Source organism: Lepeophtheirus salmonis, chromosome 5 (genome assembly GCF_016086655.4).
Source record: "Lepeophtheirus salmonis chromosome 5, UVic_Lsal_1.4, whole genome shotgun sequence".
Taxonomy (NCBI): domain Eukaryota; kingdom Metazoa; phylum Arthropoda; class Copepoda; order Siphonostomatoida; family Caligidae; genus Lepeophtheirus; species Lepeophtheirus salmonis.
In genome coordinates this window covers 17659921-17665807 of record NC_052135.2, presented here as the reverse complement: position 1 = coordinate 17665807, position 5887 = coordinate 17659921, and the positions used below count along the sequence as shown (strand labels likewise).

Here is a 5887-nt window from a genome sequence, read left to right as displayed (position 1 = left end):
TAGTGCTATGTGCGTAGTAAAATTATACAATGATTTTAAAATTGATTGAACAATGATTTTTAATTGAACTAATAGGCTATAGTTGATAATATTGTTGAGAAAAACGTGTGCAAGGAGGAAGGGGGAAAAAAGAAATATGGTATCATTGTTTAAAATACTGATGTAATTATCATCTGCCTGCTTTATTATGATTTTTGAGGGTATAACGAATGTATTTATTAGCAAAATGTTTAATGAAGATATACTACGTATAATTGACTTCGATGTTTTTTATTCGTTACAGTAGATTTGAAAACGTCACACTCCATGAAATTGTAATTCATTATGAACTTTATTCTCAGAATAATAGCTAATGAAACGACAAAGTATAGTATTTGAAATATATTTGAAGCTCAAAGTTTAAAAAAGAAGGCTTTAATTAAATATAATCTACATACTAAAAAATAAACCATTAAACATTTAAGTTAAATATACAAAATTAAACAATTAAAATCATTATAACTATTAATAATAATAAATTATAAATACAGAATATTGAAATAATAGATTGATCCAGATAATTTTTTCTTGTTCTAACATCGGAATTCAGTTAAATATGTCATAACTTTAGGTTGCAATACACAAGCGAGACGTGGAGTTTAATCAAAAAGATAATCACCCCTCTTCTTCATGTGGAAGTTGCTATATACAATTGTGCACAGGATAGATATATCTCTACCGATGAGATTTAACTAATTATTATTAATAAAGTAAATGTCAAAATCATAAAATTAGACAATAAATATATTAATAAAAAAATGTTAGAAATAAATTAATCGTAAAGATTTAGAGCAAAAGCTAATTATGTAGTAATGTCCGGCGATATTACTCCCTATTAAGAGCATCAAAAAAGATTTCCCCCGTTATTTAGGTATGCTTATATAACAACATACTATTATTATCATGAAGGATATACACAATTGTTAATTATAATGCATCACCCAATGTAACTACCCTCGTTGTTGTGACCATTTAAACAGTTGTTTTGCCTTTTATGAGTTTTCTGAACACCACTTCTTGGAGCCCATCAACCATAGCTAAGCCTTAAGTGATAAAAAAGTAATATTTATTGACTATGTAATATTGGAAAACCTTATTATCATACCCAAGTCTTAAAGCGAAGTAAGTAGTCTCAGACAAACTAGTTGCAACCTATCCAAAGCTACTACCCCCGTTGTTGTGACCATTTAAGCAGTTGTTTTTGCCCTTTACTGAGTTGTGCATCATAATTCTTGATATGTTTAGCTAAAATAGAATCATATTTTATGGTTAGATTAAAAAAAAAATTGAATACTTACTGTGAGATAGTACAAAATTCAGAGTTCCATTTCGATATTCGTAAATACTTTTTACTGATAACTTGATCGTCATTTGGTGTGGATGACTCAAAACATTTTTATATGTATTTCTATAAATGACATCAGTAACAACATCCTCCATTAATTTAATGATGGTTCCTCGGGAAGGGATATGTTTACCCTTGTATTTCTCCATAAATTTTTTGAACGTAGATGATTAGCAATGGATAAAGTTATATTACATGCAATAAGCATCGTTGTGAGATCAGAGTTAAAGTCCGACTTGATGTATTCATCGTCAAATTGATTTTATAGATGAATATCGATACTCTTATTATGAGATGAGGATAATGAGTGGCGTGTAATTCTAGACAGGGGACTAAAGGCACATTTATATCGAAAAATCCGACAAACCATCTGTTTCTCATCCGGTAAGTATTTTCCAAATTCCTAGGCCTCCATTTTCAGAAATCCAGACAGAAGGCGACGTTATTTTTTGCATTTTATTCAGTTCTCTATCGACTATCTCCATCTAATATTATTATATTAATATTGAATAATAAAGGCGGGAATGATAACGTTCATGATTGATAGAAGAAGATGCATATTATTTAATCAATGATGCCATAAGTATTTCTTCCCTTCTCCTCGCACGCTTTTCTATTCTTACCAAAATTATCACCCTTACAGTAATAGCTTAGAAAGCGTCTAATTTCATAGTTAAAAGTCCCTTTGTTAATGTGCAATAAAAACACTAAAGACATAGTGATCCTGCAGTAAATAGAAAAGCGAATTAGCTGGCAAATTTATCTTGAATTATGAGTATGTGTCTAAATTCAAAAATTATTTTATTTAATAATATAATTGTATCTGTATTTTGGAGCAAGTAAACTTGTATATTATTTTACTGTACTAAATTATTCAATAAATTATTTAAACTGATGGATTTGTCCTTCAAAAATTACAAATACAAGATCATTATTTTGTAAGTTTCATTCAAATAACTAATTAATATGAAATATCAATGTTCGATTGATCATTCAATACTAATATGATTAATTAATTGCACAATTAAAAATGGATTTGGAGGCGTACAACTCAAATGTTTGGATACAGAGCAGAGATCACAAAATATTATTCCAAACTATAAATTAAGAATAATAGATTCTTAGATGTTTGTATTTTTAATCAAATTGTTTACGTTGATTTATTCTTTTAGGGACTGAAAATTTAATTTCTTAAGTATGATTCTAATAATTTCTTGAGGTTGAATTTATAATATTGAGAGATTCCGGCCCCAAATCTGAAAGTATTTGAAAATTTGTAACTTCTAATAAATAGATAAATATACATATTCTCTGTATTCCAAAACGACTCCGTGAGTTCATAACTCATTATTTCAAATTATTACTTCATAGGAATTAGATGTACCTAGTTATTAAAAAGTATATCATTTTGATCCTTTTAAGCTCATAAATGGGGATATAGGAAATCGATATAGTCTGACTGATGTGTCCAATTTGTTCCATTTTGGCCCCATATATAAGAATCTTATTCATCAGAATTAATTAATTACATTAATAATGCAACATTAATGGGGAATATCGTATTATTTGAATAAATCTTATTATAATTCCAAATCCATTCAACTCCGTGCGTAAATATATTACTAACTCCGGGCTCAATGAAATTTAATTACATAAAATTGCATTATTTTGATCCTTGTAAACTCAAGAATTAGGGATATGAGCAATCGATACAGTCTGTTAGAAGTGTTGTATACCTTTCTATTCGGCAACTAACATATAAATACATAATCATCGTTATGAATTAATTACATTATTATTTTTGAAAGATCAATGAAGGAAATAATGTTTCTAATTATTTCAATGAAAATGACTACATAATCTTCTACAAAACACAATTTGAAGATGAAATTAATTTTGAAGGATAAATTCATCAGTTTCAATTATTATTTTAATAGTTGTTTTTATTTTAATTTTACTTGCGAAAACTCTTTAAGATATATAAATATACATAGATTTTTGAGTTGTATAAATTACGCCAATCCATTTTTTTTGCTCAAAAGAATTTTTTAGTATTTCTAATATTATTATTTATGGAATGGTTGCTTAAAATACCACTTGATGTTGAGAAAAAAATTATAACTACATGAAAAGTTTCAAAAAACTGTCTTAGATGCATATCATTTTTGATGATAAATTATATTTTCTACTACAAAATTTATAAGAGTTATCAAGTAGAATTTATCATCAAAAATGATACCCATCTAAGAGAGTTTTTCGAAACTTTCCATTACAAATATGTCGTTGATATTACTTGAGAAGATTTGGGATGATTCTATTTGACTTTTGTAATGTTGAAACACATATATTAAAAATTATGTATGATCGTATAGTATTATTCTATTAATAGCCACGCTTTTGATAGAATATTAATAAGCAATACTATAATAATCTAACGAATAAAATACAATGTAGATTTAAATATTACAAAATATATTTTAAAAATGGTGAAAAAATAATTTATGACGGTTTTAGTCTGGGAGTATATAAGAGATAAATATGAGTTGGTATGATTAACTTATTTGGCTAACTACCGGATCCTTCTGGGCCTTTGTTTGCTTCTTTTCGGAGGGAAGGTTGTGTGATATAATAAAAGTAACGACGTGCTAAACTGAGATACTTTACTAAAATATCAGTGAATGTGATGTCTTGTAGAGAGCGCTGAAAAATATGGGACTTTTGTAAGGCTAATAATAGGACGAGACAGGTTTTGGGACAGGGCCGATTTGAAGTCCAATATGAAGGACAGATACAACCCTAAGATTCTCAATAGAAATATACACACAAGTTAACAACTTTTTACTTTCCAATGATTAAAAAGGTTCGATATCTGATACCAGTAGTACTTGTAGCGTTAATTACGAATCAATGTATAACTTTCATTTTTTATAGTTTAGTAGCAAAGTATGAATGAGTGATGGGTGGAGGTGATTTAAAAATGAGCATAAATCAATTTAATATTAATCTCGAGTGAATCCTCCAAAGTGTGTTATGTCTTAGTAAAAATTTATATTTATATTCTCATTTTTTTATTGTATAAATCGTCGGGCATACTTTTTAAATAACTTTCGATTACGAATAATTCTCTATAAGGCAACGCAACGAACATTTTATTAACTGACAAATGAAAGAACAGCATATATTTTGTTTTTGTTTTGGATCTTGACTCACAATGACCCATATTAATCAGCCTTGAGAACCTGAAAACCTCTACCTCAGTCCTTAGCACGATTTATGAATTGTTTCCTCGTTGACGTATTCCACACAAATTTTGTCTTGTCGTCTATTTTGTTGATTTTATGAACCTGTGGATGGTGTGCATAGTTGACGGAGCTTTTATTCACTTGTCTACCTTAAAGACATATTTAATTTTTTGACAATGATACTTGATAATGGGTTGTCACTTTTCCATTTCGATAATTTCCAACTCATTATACTTACATTATTTTAAAAATAAGTGAAAATCAAAATTGATGCATCAATCATGTAAAAGCAGAAGGAAAGCGCAGGAAGTTCAAATAGATTGCTAATACTTTAGCTAGGCTAAAACATATAGAGTGTGAATATAAAATTCAATATGTTCAGACTTGGATATTGAGTGGAAAATGAGTCTCATTCATGTTTTCTGTTCATTTTTGAAAGCCTGAGCCGATAAACAATTGAACAAAAATCCTTGTGATACATATTTTTTTAAATTATCCTTTGAATATTATTCTATAATATAAGTTATGAATGATACTCATCATTACTATTTATTATAAATAAGTTATAAGGGTCTAAAAAAAAGTCTCGTCTAAAAATGTGAATATGTTCAGTTCAGAACAAGATACAGAATCAATAAAAACACTTTTTAACCATAAAAACACATTTGCATAAGTTTTATTAATCCAGCTTTTAATTTGGGGACTGTTTTAAGGGTAAAAAATTACTCTGAACGATTATTATCCCGAATTACTATAATGCCAGATATTTCAGAATTCAAATGACTAAAGAAAAACTGAGATCAGTGTTGGATTCTGCGCTCAGAGATAAATTATTTTTTTTGGCTTGAATTCATTTGTACAAAATGACTGTTTATTTTATGTGCAAAATTATTGTTATTTATTAGGTATTCTCCTAATAAAACCAATACTACAACTGTTCCTACACAATTAATGTCGATTAGTTATGAGTATAAACTGGTCAAAAAGTTTAAAATAGTGTAAAGATAGAATTATCCATATTTGGACATCAAATCAGCATTTTAATTTTTATAAGAAGTAAAATATTGCAACAACTACTTTTATTGTTATATAGGTAATAGGTATTGTAAATATAAAGTTGTTTCTTTTGTTTGTGAAAAAATATCAAGTATCAAAGTTAAAACAGGATTGTTAGCATTGTATTTTATTGAAATATAAGTTCTAACAGAATTAATTAAAGGTCAGTATTTATCAAAAATAAAAGGAAGAAAATATTTAAAAA

General features: G+C 27.7%; 1 long non-coding RNA gene across 1 annotated transcript; it reads right to left on the bottom strand.

The window, feature by feature from the left end:
* Positions 1 to 551: 551 nt before the first annotated feature.
* On the bottom strand, positions 552 to 2164 carry LOC139905552 (uncharacterized). Its single transcript, XR_011780419.1, has 3 exons — positions 1338 to 2164; positions 1145 to 1284; positions 552 to 1082 (listed from the first exon to the last, which is right to left on the bottom strand). It is a non-coding gene; the product is annotated as an uncharacterized lncRNA (long non-coding RNA).
* Positions 2165 to 5887: the final 3723 nt, after the last annotated feature.